An 18,065-nucleotide genomic window follows, 5' to 3' on the forward strand; every position below is an offset into this window, starting at 1 on the left:
TGGCCTTCTGTCCCGCGTTCCCACAGGTGTCCTGATGAAAACGGTATCTCACATGTGTGGGTGCACCTACCTGGGCGCCAAGGGGAAAGCCTAAAACACTGGTAACCCCAAGTCTGTTTCGACACCTGAATTTTACACTTTCTCCAGACAAGCACAACATACAGATATGGGCCTCGGGTGTCCAAGCCATCAAGGAAAACAGGGAACCCCATGCATTTCCGAAAAGAGGACACCCGTGGGAATCCGCAGATGTATGATTTGCACAAATCAGCCCAGAATGTATTACCCAGACACCCCCGCAAAGTGCGAAATGGGGGGGGAAAAAATGCATTTTCTGCACATTTCACTGGGCGCACCCATCGAAACACGCCGCCAACAACACATGGCCTACCGTCACACGTTCCCACAGGTGTCCCGATGAAAACTGTACCTCACATGTGTGGGTGCACCTACATGGGCACCAAGGGGAAAGACTAAAACACAGGTAACCGCAAGTCTGTTTCGACACCTGAGTTACACCTGAGTTTGACACTTTCTCCAGACAAGCACAACATACAGATATGGGCCTCGGATGTCCAAGCCACCAAGGAAAACAGGGAACCCCATGCATTTCTGAAAAGAGGACACCCGTGGGAATCCGCAGAGGTATGATTTGCACAAATCGGCCCAGAATTTATTACCCAGACACCCCCGCAAAGTCTGAAATGTGGGAAGAAAAACGCATTTTCCACACATTTCACTTGGCGCACCCATCGAAACACGCCGCCAACAACACATGGCTACTGTCCCGCGTTCCCACAGGTGTCCCGAGGAAAACGGTACCTCACATGTGTGGGTGCACCTACCTGGGCGCCAAGGGTAACGCCTAAAACACAGGCAACCCCAAGTCTGTTTCGACACCTGAATTTGACACTTTCTCCAGACAAGCATAACATACAGATATGGGCCTTGGGTGTCCAAGACACAAGGAAAACAGGGAACCCCATGCATTTCCGAAAAGAGGACACCCGTGGGAATCCACAGAGGCATAATTTGCGCAAATCGGCCCAGAATTTATTACCCAGACACCCCCGCAAAGTCCAAAATGTGGGAAAAAAAACGCATTTTCCGCACATTTCACTCGGCTCACCCTTTGAAACACACCGCCAACAACACATGGTCTACCGTCCCGCATTCCCACGGGTGTCCCGATGAAAGCAGTAACTTACATGTGTGGGTGCACCTACATGGGCGCCAAGGGGAAAGCCTAAAACACAGGTAACCCCAAGTCTGTTTCGACACCTGAATTTGACACTTTCTCCAGACAAGCACAACATACAGATATGGGCCTTGGGTGTCCAAGACACAAGGAAAACAGGGAACCCCATGCATTTCCGAAAATAGGACACCCGTGGGAATCCGCAGAGGTATAATTTGCGCAAATCGGCCCAGAATTTATTACCCAGACACCCCCGCAAAGTCCAAAATGTGGGAAAAAAACGCATTTTCCGCACATTTCACTCGGCTCACCCTTTGAAACACACCGCCAACAACACATGGTCTACCGCCCCGCATTCCCACAGGTGTCCCGATGAAAGCAGTACCTTACATGTGTGGGTGCACCTACATGGGCGCCAAGGGGAAAGCCTAAAACACAGGTAACCCCATGTCTGTTTCGACACCTGAATTTGACACTTTCTCCAGACAAGCACAACATACAGATATGGGCCTCGGGTGTCCAAGCCACCAAGGAAAACAGGGAACCCCATGCATTTCCAAAAAGAGGACACCTGTGGGAATATGCAGAGATATGATTTGCGCAAATAGGCCCAGAATGTATTACCCAGAAGCCCCAGCAAAGTCAGAAGTGTGCAGAAAAAACTACATTTTTCACTTTGTCGGGGGTTCTGGGTAAAACATTCTGGTCCGCTTCGCGCAAGTTGGACCTCTGGATTCCTACTGGTGCCCTCTTTTCAGAAATGCATGGGGTTCCCAGTTTTCCTTGGTGGCTTGGACACCCTTTGCCCAAATCTATAGGTTATCTCCCCAAACCCTTTTGTGGTTACCATTGGGTTAGCCGTTTCCCTTTGCGGCTAGATTGGTGAATCCACACATGTGAGGTACCGTTTTCATTGGTACACCTGTGGGAACGCGGGAAGGTATGACATCTGTTGTTGGTGGTGTGTTTCGGTGGTTGGGCAGAGTGAAATGTCTGGAAATTATGTTTTTTACCCCCAAATTTGGAATTTGCCAGAGGTACTGGGTAATAGATTCTGGGCCGATTTGCGCAAGGCAGACCTCTGTGCATTCCCAAGGGTGTCCTCTTTTGGGAAATGCATGGGGTTCACTGTTTTCCTTGCTGGCTTCGACACCCTAGGCCCAAATCTGTAGGTTGCCCATATGAACAAGTTGTGCTGTGGCAAAGGGCTTGGGGTTACCAGCTGGTTACCCTTTTCCTTTTGCGCCCCTGGTAGGTGCACCCACACATGTGAGGTACCTTTTTGTCGGGACACCTGTGGGAACGCGTGAAGGTATGACATCTGTTGTTGGCGACGTGTTTCGGTGAGTGGACACAGGGAAATGCCTCAGAAATTGGCTTGAAAAGAAGACAATTCTCAGGCATTTCGCTCTGGCCACCCACCGAAACACACCGCCAACAACACATGGCCTACCTTCCCACGTCCCCAAACGTGTCCCGATGAAATCGGCACCTCACATGTGTGGGTTCACCTACCGTGGGCGCAAAAGGAAAAGGGTAACCCACTGGTAACCCCAAGCCTTTCGCAACTGACCATTTTGTTCATGTGGGCAACCTACAGATTTGGGCCTAGGGGTGACGAAGACAGCAAGGAAAACAGGGAACCCCATGCATTTCCCAAAAGAGGACACCCGTGGGAATCCACAGAGGTATGCCTTGCGCAAATTGCCCCAGTTTTTATTAGCCACAATCCCCGACAAAGTGTGATATTTGGTGAGGAAAAAACACAATGTTCACTTTGTCTGAGGTTCTGGGTAATAAATTCTGGGCCGCTTCGCGCAAGTCAGACCTCTGTGCATTCCCACGGGTCTCCTTGTTTGGGAAATGCATGGGGTTCCCTGTTTTCCTTGCTCGCTTCGACAACCTAGGCCCAAATATGTAGGTTGCCCACATAAACAAATTGTGCTGTGGCGAAAGGCTTGGGGTTACCAGCGGGTTACCCTTTTCCTTTTGTGCCCCCGGTAGGTGCACCCACAAGGACACCACTTTTTCCTATATCCCTGGTGGTCTAGTGGGCCCCAGGGCCCCAAACCCCCACCCACCTCCCCCCGACTTTTTTTTGTTTTTTTTCTCCAGTGCTGTGGCCCCATGATTTGGGGCAATGGGGGAAGGGGGCCGCTTACCTAGTAAGCAGCCCCCCTCCCCCGTGTCACAAATGGATCTGTATTGATCCTGTGACATTGCTGCTCACGGATCGCGCGCCCCGCGCCCGATCCGTGAGCAGAAATGCCACACAATGGCTATCGTTGGAAAGGGGAGAATCTCCCCTTTCCAAGGATACCCGCCTCGATCTTCGGCTTGAAATAGAGCCGGAGATCGATGCAGAGAAAGAAGGGCTCTTACCTTCTTCAATGCAGCAGCCGAAAATGGCTGCTGCAGTGATTTTACTTTCAGTGTCACGCCGACGTGCTTTACGCACGCCAACATGAAACTGAAGGTAATCCAGCCCCCTGGGAGTGAGGGGGGACCTCCCCCTCACATAGCCGGGGGTTGGATTACAGCTTTGTGTGATCCCTGCTTTGCAGGGATCACACAAAACAAGGTGCCAAAAAGGACAAACTATCTCGTCTTTGGCACTGCGTATGCACTTCCAAGGATGAAATATCTCGTCCTTGGCACTAAAGAGGTTAAGCCACGATGGAATAAAGTGATCAAGGCATCATCTGCCCATGACGTACCTGCGCTAATTGTTTAAATGTGGTGATATACGTCAAAAAGTCATGGGTCCCTTGCTTAAAGTCTAGGAGTTGTTCTTGTGCTGATACTGTAATCTCCTATCTACCAAACATAGTTCTAAGACTGTTTAGGAAGGCGGGATAGGAATCCAAGACAGGATTGTTAGTGGTGACTAAGGGTGTCGCACAAGCTAAGGCAGGCACCGTTAAATGGGATATCATGTGTCCCACCTTGTCTCGATCGTTATGAAAAAAGCCGGTCTTGAACGAAAACTGAACCGTACAGGCCTCTATGAAGGCTTTCAACTTATGAGGGTTTCCCTGGGATCCTTTCCCATATGTTGTCGTAATATAGCATTTTCTTGTTTCAAAGACTGGACTTCGGCAGTCAGGGATTGGACAGCCGCCAGCAGTTGTTGCTGTTGAGCCGGATCCATGGCAAGAGATTACCCCGACTGTTGCGTATAAGTCTATGATAAGTCCTAGCCAACGTCGTATGAATATCTGTTTATTCGGGCATTGCTAACTGTAACTGTAATATCTATATCCTTATATTCGTTGAACAGGCAAGGAATTAACAACAGGACTCACCAAAGGTTCTGTTCCTCCTTGACTTGAGTGATGAGGAACCACCAGGAGAAAAGTGAATGCGAAAATCCCCCTGAACTCCTTCTCCTCCTCCTTAAGGGCAGGAAAGGCCCGGAAGAGGAGAAGGATACCAGTGAAACCATCTGGGGAATAAAACCATGTTCCGTCTTCAGGTAGCCATCTGCTTTGGATGGATTCAATGCAGCGGTTTAGTCTTGGAAGTTTCTAGTCGAACACAGATGTCTAAGTAAAGAGGTAAGGAGAAAAGGTAAGTGATTTGGGTAAAAGGTACAGGAGAGCGTGATATATGGGAAATGTATTTATTTACCCGATTAAGGACAAAGGTAAGTTCCGGCATGGAGCGCTGGTAAAGAGGACCTGGAATGAATTCCCTGACAGAGGACTAGTATGTTAGATCAGTAGAAGGGAATTGTGTACTCTAACGGAATTGTACCTGGAAAAAGGAATATGATTGATGGAGTATTCTGTAATCAGTCTCTGAGATCGGGAGAGGAATCTCGAAATGTCCGTAAGGCCGGCACAGCACTCTTGCACCCGATTGACTGCACAGTGTGGACTAGTATTGCCGCTCGGCAAAACCTTTCGAGGAAGGGACGGCAAGTGAATGAGAAGGCTGGGAGTTTGGGTAGTGGTCGAATTCACGGAGCGTTGAAAGCGCAGAGTAGCAACGCATACACGCGTTGTGGCGAGACTCTGATCTACAGTGAGCTGTAGAGGGGGCGGAGTCTGCCAATCCTCCAAAGGCAGAAAACTAGACCGTTACCATCAGATAACAACGCCTTCTTGGAAGGAAAAATGGAAGACACCCGCCTTCGGGACCATCTATGTCAAAGGGACCAGCACCTTCTGAGAGGCGTGGCAAGTCTGTGCTCCCCTGAAAAAGGATCCAAATGGCACTTCAATTACTTTCACTGGGAATAGAAAGATATAAGTTTGTACAATGGATTAGAAAACACTTCTGTTCGGCAATGCAAAGGTTCAGTGTACCAGGAGGGTCAGTTCAATTCAATAGGCCAGGCCAAAGTCAATAGTCTAGTGTTCTTGGATAGGACAGATCAGTTCTGTTAACAAACAGAGAAGTCTTTGTAAAAGTTCTCAGAAGTAGTTTAGACGAAAAAGAATGATATGCTGGGTCACAAGCTGATTAGGCCTGCAACTTGGGGAAGTTTCACGAACTTTCACTGCGAGAGTTAGGATCTCTCAACCGGATGGCACAGTACCTTAATGTGAAGCAAAAAGATGCAGCTGAAGATGTTTGTTTCTGGCAGTTCCTGCAGATCTGGCTGTTCCTGACCCTTAGTCGTGGAGACAAGAGGGAGGACATCGGGGGATTCCTGCACTGCACGGGATCATCGTCGGAGCAAACAAAATGGAGTCACTTTGGTTCAAGTAGCCATTGCTTCAAGACACAAACTGGTTTCCTTCTCCCTGGCTAAACCTTAACCAGCATTGAGACTGGTATCCAGGTGTCTTCTGAGCTGGTTGGTCCTACCAACTCAAAGGAAGAAGCTGTCCTTGAAGGAGCTTCTCTGTCGAATGGAGTTCTGGCAATTCGGATTTGCAGCCGGGCTTCACCGGGCAAACCAACGGTCCAGTGGTTGCAGCAGCCGTCCTCTTCCGGCTCGTCTTCGGTTCTTTCGTTCCAGTGGTCGACTCTGTCTTCCAGTCCTGGAGACTCGCCTTTTAAACAATTTTCTCCCATTGATTCCAGCCTAGCTGCCACTCACCCGGCAGGATGGCTGTCTTTGCCGGACAGTGAGCCAGCCAATCATGCCAGAGTGCATTTGGGTCTCCTAGGAGACCGAGCACAGGGAGTTTCGGGCACCTCCCTCACTTCCTGGCCACCCCAGACACTCAGACGCCAAGGGCGGACTTCAGTCCTGAAACCCGCCAAAGGCTCACAAACAAAGGGACCAAACCTGGTTTGGGCGCAGAGTTAAACACCAGAAGGACCTTTCCCCAAAGAAACGGTGAAAAAAGATGACCGGAGTCTGTTTTTACAAAGGGATCTTGGACGCCATATTGAAAAACATGGCGGTTACGATTTTTTGCTACCGGTGTTCGCGGTCGGGAAAAATCATGGTAGTTCATTATAAAACCACTGCCACCAGCCATTTCGATAGGAAAGGGTAGCTTTTGACAGCTAGACCTAGGAGATACTAAGTAACCCCTCCAGCACTCTATAGGAAGATAGTGTGTGCTGGATCTATGAATTAAAAAAGACTAATAAAGTCAATTTAACTTTACATTCTCTGGGGAACAGTAGTTCACCCCAGAGAATGTATTTAAACCTTGGGAAGTCCAAAGGATATCAGTGTGCCACTGCACTAAAAGTGCTGTGTGACACAAAAATGAAAAGATGATACCTATGGAGTTATCTAAAACTCCATAATCAAAGAACACAAGAGTAAAACACACATCAAAATACATGAGAGAGTGGGGAAAAAGTGCTCACTCCCTTCAGGAAAAAAAACAAGTCCTCAAAATCCAGCAAAGTTGCTGGGGTTCTCTAAGGTGAAGTGAATAAGCACATTTCTGAGAATTCTTTCTAACACACTTGACACCTGATTTGTGCAAATACCCTTCCACTGGCATCATCTGGCAAAATTACAGTGCAAGTTACGTAGTCATGTCCTTATTTTCGCACGTCCACATGTGATGCACTGCTCCCTCCCAAATCAAACCCAAAATGTCCACTTATGCATGGCATTTCACTTGCGTGCTGTCAATGTGACCCAGCCACCGTAGCTTCATAGTACATTGTGCCACATTTGTGTTTCTGACTAGTGATTTCCATGTCCTGTCAGGTCACAGCCATTGGACATTGGTCTTGGACAGTACTCATCAAGTTGCATCTCATGGTGTTTGTCGTTTCAGGCATGGCCGTGGTACGTGGCATCTGTGTATTTGCACCAGGGATGTTAGTGACTTGACTGTACAGATCAGGTGCTTGGGTGTGATGATGGTGCTAGGCACCATGCACTACATGTGTTTGCGTGGCCTTTAACACACTTCTGTGGCTGCTTTCATGATACACTCCCCTTCAATTTAGACTGTGTATGTGCGTGAGCATGTGCATTGACTGTGCATGCAGGTTGATGTGTTGCGTGACAACATTGTGAAGCCTATAGTATTTACAGGTGTCTTCATGTATTTTTCTGTCCATGTGCAGGTGATGAGGCACTCGCTGCAGAGGAGGAGATGGAGGAGGTACAGGAGACTGAAACGCAACCTGGCACCAGTGGAGGACGTGGGGTGGTAGCACATTAAAATCCTGTGGTGGTACAGACCATCCTGGCTATGAGTCAGTCTGCCTCTGCCTCTGAGGAAGCCTTTGGCTTGGGGGGTGAAACAGACATGGATTCTACATTGCTGTCGTAGGTGAGTAAATCAACTGTGGGTGCTGTTCATTCCCAAACTTCTGCAGGGCGGAGAGACCCCTGACAGGGCCAGTCAGTGTTGGAACGTTCGTCTGTGGTGGTTACGGGTGCAGGGTCACACTCCACAACATTGACTCCTGGTCCTGGGGCAGGTGGTCCAGGGAGGGATGCAGTCCTGCAGCCACAGGCAGCGGCAGCACATCAAGGGCCACGTTTCTTTGATCCAAGCAGACATGGGGTCCGCCAACACAGAGGTCGTGTGGCAGCAGGTAATACTGTGTGAGAGCAGGCCATGTATTCTGTTGCACAATAACCAGGTGTTTCCTATGTGGTGTTACCTAAGCAATGGAAAGGGTGGCCAATTCCATTATCCCCCAGACAGACAGGCGCAGCTCCAGCAGCAGGCAGTGCGGTCCACATGCCGCTCACAGAGGCTCCACATGGTGGGCAGCAACAGGTGCCGACGGGCAGAACTGAGTGCTCTGCGTGCATCCATGGCTGCAGAGGGTCGGGCCCACAGAGCTGCCCTGAGGGAGGAGAAGCTGGCTTCACTGAACTTCACTGGCTGCACTCAAGGCAGCCCACAGTAGACAGTCAGAACAGCACATGCAACAGTTGACACACACCATCTCAGAAGAACTGCATGCAAGCCTTGCGGTGTTGCAAGCAGAACTGCGTGCATCCCATAAGGTGTTGCATGCAGAACTCAGAGCCACCATGTTGGTGATGCGAACATCTAAGTCCTGCATGGCTGCTGCCATGGAGGACCAGGCCCAGGGCCTTGCGTGGTGAACCTCCCTTACCACTTACACCTTTTAATGCTACACCAGAGGGTGACGACAGCAGCGACGGCTCTCCCCATCCATGCTAGCCGTGCAGACCATGAACCCATGGAGGGTATATTATTTTTCTCCACATCCACACATGTGGTAGTTGAGGTGCACCCTGCCCATTCACCCTCCTGGGTTGCCCTCACACAGCCCCCCCCGGGCCCACCATGGGCATTTTTGAATTTTGTATTATTCTTTGTCTATTGTGCATGTATATAGCAGTGTGAGGCTTTGTGTGGCATCCGAGTGCATCCACTGTGGGTTCCAGCTGGGCCCATACAGGCTTGTCTCGTGTTTGTGGCTTGGGGTCCGGACACATATGCTACTCCTGCTTCCCCTTTCCATGGGCTTGCAAGGAGTGCAGCGTGTAAAAGTAACTTACACATGGGCACTGGGCTTCCAGGAAATATGTGGGCAGTCTGAAGTCCAAGCTGTGTATAAACCCCAAATGTGATTCATGATTGTTTGGCCTGTGCATGGTTGACATCCCTTTGTTTTTTTTAACATTGCGGACCATTATGTTTTTATTGTGACTTCTCAGGTATTCGCTTGCCTGTCTCCATTGTTGGTAGCCTTCATGCTGTTTGCACTTCCGTGACCACTTTAGTTGGCGGAGCCACACTGACAATGACAGTGTACAATGGGACATGTTGAGGAAACTGTCGTCTCTGATTGCTCGCTATCAGACAGGTTCACTGTTAGCTCCTGTGTTTGTGGTATGTTCTACGGGGCAATTGATGTTCCAGGGTACATTGTTCTTTTGATTTGTGAGAGTGAGTTGTTTCAGGAGTAGTTTCGTTTGTCGTTCTGCACTTTGTGACAGTAGTGTTATGTGGTGGGTATTTGTCAGAATTCCACGGCAATTGCTTGACCACGTAGTGCAGCAGGAGATTTCTTCCCAACAATGCTACTGACTGGCCGCCTAATAACAGACAGTCTGTGGCATTCTTTGAAAGATGGAAATCCACGAACCGCCAGGAGGATCCCAGAAGACGCCCAGAGGATCAATCACAAGGTGATGCCAGCAACTCCAGGAACCTATGAAAAACACCCTGATTAAGTAACATCACAAAATAATATATTCGTAGAGTACTCTAAGTAGCAGAACCAACCTCTAATGCGAGGAAGACAGGAGCAGGTAAGAAGTGCAGGGAAGACTATCCTCCTTAATTCTGTGACAGAGCAAACAAAAGACAACAGAATAAGTGGTGGAAGTTCTAAAGGTTCTAGAAATATGTGCAATGAGAATTGCATGGAAGAACAAGAAGTAAATGCCGTATCCAGGTAGCAACAGCCCAACTGTGCCCGACGACACGAGGACGCCTTCGTAGAGTCTCTAGTTCCAAATGGGGAACCCGACGAAACGAGGACGAACAGTAGCACACCAGGCAGGCAGTCACTAGTCCAAGGTGTACGACTGGAGGGAAACGGAATAAGGGCTGATGTTGCACTGGGATACAAGCACTTCAACTGGAAGGTTGTAGTGAAGGTTGAGTCAAACAGGTCCGGTACGCCGTGGCTCGTGGGAAGCACAAGAGACGCTGTATAGAAACGAACAGCACACAAAGCAGACAAGGGAACAGCAAGACAATCCAAAGGAAACGTTCCAGGGTCGAAATACCAAAGTTCCAATAATGTCCAGGCAAACAAAGCAGACAAGGAGTAGGCAGGAGACTGATCCAAAAAACGAAGTCCGAGGTCGAGGCAGCAGAAATCCAGAAAGTTCAAAAAACAGGAAACAAAGCACACTTCCGCGTAATCAGAAGCGCGGGACACATGGCAATCAAGCACTTAGTACTGCAAAGTCACATGACATGGATGCGAACGTGATGACAAATCAATCACGGGCGCCATAGTTTCCAGGCCAACCGCCAGGAACGACCGTAACGTCCCGTAGGTTGAACCCTCTGGGAAATGTAGTGCAAATCATGACTTTGTGTAAAACGGCGAAGGTTCTTATCAGAACGAGTCGCTTAGCCGTCACCTGAGGTCTGAGTGAGATGCGTGTGTGTTTACTCACAGTTTGTGAAGTATCATGTAAACTAGCAAAGCCTGTGAGACCTTGTGTGCGTGACTGGAGTCTAGTGGTAGGTGGATACCTAACAGTATTTATTTTTTCCATTTTCACATTCCATGGCATGGCATGGTGCAGGCAAGGAGGTGACATGGGGATTTTGAGTGTTTATGTGACATACCGCCATATAGATGTGTACTTTTGCATAGAGTTAGTGGCAAACAGCATCTTCCGTGTGTGCCTTTTGTGCACGCCAGTTTGAGTAGGTTTGAGACAGAGATTTCCCTGCCTAAAATAAACTAAAGTAAACACTCTAACAAAGGAATTCTGTCCGTCATATTTGTACATAGAACAAACTCAACAAAATTAGCAGTTATATTCAAGACCATGTAACTGTTTCTCCTTGTAGCCTGGGTGAATCTCCCTTCGCCAGATTCAATCAGGATTTTGTTTTGACCGACAGTTCAAAATAATTAGCAAATCCCGTCTTGCAACAAAGTTGCAATATAGTTCCAATAAGTCTTTCAAATGGATTTAACCAACAGTTCAAAGTGTTCAACAATTCTTTGGTCTCTGCACTTGAAGCAGAGAGTTCTACACAATCTTTCTTCAGAGAATAAGGACATTTCGACAGTTCATCAAGATCAACAAAAAGGCTTTCGTCAGGATAACTCTGTAATAGTTCACAAAATATTTACATCAGCAGCGTTGATTTGTAAGGATGTTTCCACAACAATTCAGTGTGCTTTTGCGGACTTGCAACTTTTTCTTCATCACTTTTAATCACTCCTCAGTACTCACATGACTTCTGCCTGGTCCACTCACCTGCCAGCACTACACTACAAGGTCCCTTGTCCTGGTGTACTCGCCTGCCAGGGCAAGTACAACTACTACTACTTCTACAAGTACTCCTTTGGTTTAGTTTTGGCTTCATACAACGTCTTATAATGTGATCAACAATTTGGACTACTTCTTCTGGGAAAACATGGGACACATTGGTGCTGTTTGTTCCACACTTTTGATTGCAACATGCAATGCAGGTTATGCTCCTCTCCTCCTGAACACCTTTTATCAGACGGGCAGCCATCCTGCTAGTGTTGTTTTTGCCATTTTACATTAACCAAGTGTTGACAATGGCATTTTCTCACTTCTCCTCCTCTTTGGCTTAGGCAATGCTTACTTAGGTCAGTTTACTCTATTACTTCTCTATTCCTTTAACAATAGGGTTTACAAACAACTTGTTTCTTAATTGTTCCCTCTTGGCTTTGGCAATGGTTGTTTATGTTTGTTTCTACCAATATGCCTCCTTGTACTGTTGGTAATTGTTCTGACCCTTAAACTAACAATGTTATTCTACTCGTCTGCTTGCCAAGTTCTTATGCTGCCACTTTATGTTCGATTGGTATGCAAAATAATCATCTTTCTGCTTTACATCAGTTCAACATACTTCATACTTATGTTTCTGCCACTTTGCTCTCTTTCCATTAGTTTGATATTCAAAAGACCTGTTTTGGGCCAGTGGGCAGTTACTGAATGCTCCGGGGTCACAACACACGGGTTTGATATGGGCGTCCGCTCGCCTCGCTGCCTTCGGGTTCTCGGCTTCTTCTGCTCCGGGCGGCATGCAAAACAGCCTCGCTTGGTTTTCCTTGGGCCGCGCTGAGCAAAACAGGACCGTTCCGTGCTCCAAAGGCTCTCTGGTGCTCACCTGCCACCAGAGTCTGCTTTGCTGGGGCAAGGCTTCTTTGCTTCACGCTTCCCGCCGCACTACCTCTGCAACCACGATCTTCATGGGGGAAGCCTGTGAAAATAACGTTTCCTGCTGCGCGGCCTCTGCAACCATGATTTTCAGGGGGAAAGCTTGTACAATTAACGCTTCCTGCTGCACGGTCTATGCACCTCAGGGCTCTAAATGAAGAGACCCTCTCAGGCCGGCATTAATACTGCAAACCATGGCGGTTCCAGTGTCTCTACTCTCCTTCAGCTGCAACTGCAATGTGGAGCTACTGGGACCACTCCACCTTCCACTGCTACTGTTCTCCATGGCCGGCACCTGAGGGTCCTTTTATGCCTCCCAGTTTCCCTCAGGTGTGGGTCATTAACCTGCAACTTGTAATATTGGGCCTCTGCATCCCTCTTCTTCGTCCCAGTACTTTTAGCATTATGGGACTTGAAGTCCCCAATGTTCAAGTCACCTTTTTCCACAATTTCAATCTTACAATAAGCCATTCGATTTGTCGGGTCTCGGGCAAAGTTATTAAAGGGGTTTTCCAATTTGTTCTGCTGATCTCACCCCCCCATGTGATTCTCCCGCAGAACACCACCCCCAGGGTTGAAATCAGGAAGCATCTGCTTTTCGGTGGCCACATGAGAGGGGTCCCAGGTGGGTGAATCATCTCTAATTTATCACACTGGGGAATTGACTCCTTTCCCGAGGCCCTCCTCAGGCTTTCTGAGTCAGTTTGCAATGTCAGGGGGAATGACTTCCTTCCCCTGGCTTCGGTGTACCAAGAACATTTTCCCTTCTCTTGGTACTGTATTCTAACAGTTCTACTCCACCACAGGGTATGCTTCTCTTCCCCTGGTCTTCCTTTCACCTTGTCATAATGGCCTGAAAGTGTGGTTCCAAACCCCTAGGATTCTGCTGCTTTCCTTTGGCAGACCTGGTTCACTATCCTGCCAGGCGCTGCGCTGAAGAAGAGGATTTCTGGTGCTCTTCTCAACTGGGTGCTGGTTCCAGACCCATACTTCTCTCTCTGTTTGCTCTGGCTGGCCTGGCTCACCCCTCTGCCAGGTACTGTGCCAAAGAAGAGAACTTGTAATGTTCTTCTCAATTAGGTGCAGGTCCCAGACCCCACTTCCGTATCTCTTGGACCCTTCCAAAGCCTCACCAAACATCCTGGCAACTTACCTGTGAGGGCCTTGCCTACACTCTCCGGGTGATGTGCTGTTTTGTCGTGTCTCTGGTCGAGTTTCTGCAGTCTTTGTTCGCCATTCTGTGGGCTGTGGCAGCTCTGCAGCACTCTTCTTCTCACCAGCAACATGGCTGCCTCTGACTGCAACTTCCAGCAGTCTTTTTTGTCTGGAGGTTGCTCTAGCAGTCTTTCAGGCCATCCGACCTCAGCGAATGGTGAGTGAGTTTCCCAGCAAGTCGGTAAGTGCCCCATGCGCTGTCTTCGAGTTCCTCTGCTTTTCCACTCTCACAATCCTGGCTCCTTCAGGGATGACTTCTCTCTGGGTTCCTCCAGGGAGGGTCGAACACGGTTTCGAGTGCCTCCTCACTTTTTACAGCTTACACATTGACTGGAAAGCTTACTTTGGTTCGGCGGGGCGTTGCTCTGCACTTCTTCTTCATCCCATTATTGACATGGTTAATCTCTACCTCATTAGTTGGACTCTTCCTCATCGCAGTCTTGCAGTGTACTTCAGGTAGGTAGTCCCTACTTTTCCTCATCTCTGTGTTTCTCATGAGGGTTGTGTTATCGACCCTACACAAATACATGGAAGTGTGGTGAACTTGTGTGCCCTGTGTAGGGTAGGAGGATGAGAGTGGTTAAGGTGCAGTGTGGACATACCGGCTTTTCCCTGGATAGTCGGCCCTAGTCCCATAGGGGGTATCCCTCCACATGAGATCCACCTGCTGAGTACCACCCTCAGGGGACTACCAGATAGCGTCCTCACTTCCCTGGTCTCATGGGATAGGGGTTCCCCACAGGAGAGAAGGCACAACATCTGGGGATTCGGCACAGCTTGCATGTGTAATTTTGTGCGGGCCCGCTGTTCGATTTGGGTTACTGAAGACTAATTATTTTGGCTAATGAAAGCATGCAAAATCAAAATCATGAATGGGGCAGGATGCCTTTGAAATAACAAGATAACTTGTCTTTTACATAGGGCCTCCTGCAATACTCTTGCAACTTCATACCGCTTCAAACACGCTGGACCAGATTTTCAAACCTTTTTTTGGCACAAGCGAGGAGATGCCCTAGCGTATCTCCTCCCTCGCCTGTGCCAAAAAAAGGTGCACTCCAATTCTCAAAGACCCTTTTTTTCCCCCTTTTCACATTTGCGCAAATAAGGGGGCATTTCTGCACATTCATTTAAAACCGCATCCGAAATTCACAAATGGGATGTGCTTTAAATGCACAGAAATAAGCAACCCCCTCCCCCACTGTTCGAAACAGGCTCAGGCGAAGGCACAAATAATGACAGGGACATTCCTGTCCTTGTCATGATTTGTTTTTGAAGTGTAACAGCCGGGGTTTGAACCGCAGCCCAAATGGGAATGGAAATGCTTTTTTCCCTTATCATTTCACAGAGACTGTGTGAAATGCGCTAACTTCAACCACACAGTTGCTAGGAGCATGTCATACATTAGTGTCAGGAGTGGGCTCCCGACACCAATGTATGCAAGGGGGCTGCACAGCATATCTTTCCTCCACTATCCAGCCACTGCTGAAATGCTCAGGTCACCTTTGCGAATAAGGTGACCTGAACATTCTGAAAGCAGCGCAAAAGAAATGAGCGAATGCGCTGTGCGCAAATCATTTGTGCAGCTTTTTGAGACTCTGTCCCCATGTGTTAGTATGATATGAAATAAGTAATCCTCATTTCTTTGATCGTGACAGCAAGAAAGACTCTGTTTTAACCACCAAGATTGCAATCCATGATGGTAGGTTTTCTACATGACTGTCACGTACATGCATAGACACCATTTCTTGAGATTCTGTGACACCCCTTAAAAATATAGGTGTCAGAAAAATTCAACAGCAAGAGGCATCTATCCATTGTCTGCTGGATATGCTGTACTATATATATATATATATATATATATATATATATATATATATATATATATATATATATATATATATAATATTACACAGCCACAGTAGTGGCTGTGTAGTTATGGTTAAGTTGCTGTTTCCATAGGAAGAGCACTTTTTGGGTAGCCTATAACCCCGCTCCCCCTGGACAAATCCTCACCAAACTTTGCACAAAAAGTATATGGGCCACTCTGAGGGGTCGATTCATGGAATTAATGTGTGCCGAAAATTCCCGCGCAGAGGTGCCAAAATGTGCGAATCACAGGAAAAGTGCGAAAATCGCAGTGCAAGTGCGAAAATCGCAGGAAAACCAGCGCACAGCGATTCATGGAAGTCAGTGCGCGAGAAAAACATTGGATGTGCGCTAAAAATGTGCGCCGCGCACGCCGGCGCACAGGTCATCCAACAGCGTGCGCCACAGCCACTGCGAAATCGCACATAGCGCGGCGCACATCACAAAAGTAGGCGGAACACGGGGCGTAACACTCAGAATGGGGAACAATGCAGGAAAATATGGGCGTCACGGGGGAAGTACAGGAGGCAAGTGCGCGGAACGCCCACACGCTCGCCTACAACCCGTATTCATGGAATTGAATAGGGCAAACCAGCGCACGGTCAAAGACGCGCACAGGGCCAAACAAGTACGCCACAAGAAAGCAGGCGGTAGCGCCCATGCGACTGAAAAAAATGTGCGCCAAAATGTGCGCTAACAAAAACCACCCATATACAGCCATGATGAATGGCCCATACAGTGGCCCTCTAGGACAAATGAGGTGCAAAGGGGCACCGACAAACACGGACACCCGCTGTGTGAAAAATAGCGTGTGAGCGTGTTCCTGGGTGCGCGGGAAGTTCCACATGCGCTTAGCCTGGGTACGTGTACTTCGGGGTGCGCGGGAAGTTACACACGCGATTAGCCTGGGTACGTGTACTACGGGGTGCGCGGGAAGTTTCACACGCGATTGGCCTGGGTAGGAGGGGGTGCGTGGGAAGTTCCACACGCGATTGGCCTGGGTACATGTACTACGGGGTGCGCGGGAAGTTCCACACGCGATTGGCCTGGGTACGTATATTCCGAGGTGCGCAGAAGATTCACACGCGATTTCTGCAGGGTACGTGTATTTCGGTGGTGCCGGGGAATGCTACACGTGATTTGGCCATATGGGTCCCCCCCAGGTGTTCCCTCTACACCCTCCACGGCCCCTGCAGGCAGCCCACACCACAGGGTACTACCCTGCACCCCTGCTCATGTCCCACAGGCAACCCATCCACCATGGCCATGCCCACCAGCCAACCCACATGTCACCTTGCACTACTGATCACCAACACATGTCTCCCACCCCCCAGCCACCAGGGGCAGCCTCCACCAGCCCCCCACTCATGTCTCCCACCACCCCCACCCCCAGCCACCAGGGGCAGCCTCCACCAGGCCCCCACCCATGTCTACCAACCCCCCACCCCCCAGCCACCAGGGGCAGCCTCCACCAGGCCCCCACTCATGTCTCCCACCCCCCAGCCACCAGGGGCAGCCTCCACTAGGCCCCCACTCATGTCCAACTCATGTCTCCCACCACCCCCACCCCCCAGCCACCAGGGGCAGCCTCCACCAGGCCCCCACTCATGTCTCCCACCACCCCCACCCCCCAGCAGTGCAGGGGCAGCCTCCACCAGGCCCCCACTCATGTCCCCATGCACCCCCAGCCACCAGGGGCAGCCTCCACCACCCCCACCCCCAGCCACCAGGGGCAGCCTCCACCAGGCCCCAACCCATGTCTACCACCACCCCCAGCCACCAGGGGCAGCCTCCACCAAGCCCCACTCATGTCCCCATGCACCACCACCCCCCAGCAGTGCAGGGGCAGCCTCCACCAGGCCCCCACCCATGTCTCCCACCACCCCCACCCCCCAGCCACCAGGGGCAGCCTCCACCAGGCCCCCACTCATGTCCCCATGCACCCCCACCCCCCAGTAGTGCAGGGGCAGCCTCCACCAGGCCCCCACTCATGTCCAACTCATGTCTCCCACCACCCCCAGCCACCAGGGGCAGCCTCCACCAGGCCCCCACTCATGTCTCCCACCACCCCACCCCCCAGCAGTGCAGGGGCAGCCTCCCCCAGGCCCCCACCCATGTCCCCAGGCACCCCCACCCCCAGCCACCAGGGGCAGCCTCCACCAGGCCCCCACTCATGTCTCCCACCACCCCCACCCCCCAGCCACCAGGGGCCGCCTCCACCAGGCCCCCACTCATGTCTCCCACCACCCCCAGCCACCAGGGGCAGCCTCCACCAGGCCCCCACCCATGTCTCCCACCACCCCCACCCCCCAGCCACCAGGGGCAGCCTCCACCAGGCCCCCACTCATGTCCCCATGCACTCCCATCCCCCAGCAGTGCAGGGGCAGCCTCCACCAGGCCCCCACTCATGTCTCCCACCACCCCCACCCCCCAGCCACCAGGGGCAGCCTCCACCAGCCCCCCACCCATGTCTACCACCAC

The sequence above is a fragment of the Ambystoma mexicanum genome, chromosome 5p (genome assembly GCF_040938575.1).
Source record: "Ambystoma mexicanum isolate Mex_15411 chromosome 5p, UKY_AmexF1_1, whole genome shotgun sequence".
Classification (NCBI taxonomy): Eukaryota; Metazoa; Chordata; class Amphibia; order Caudata; family Ambystomatidae; genus Ambystoma; species Ambystoma mexicanum.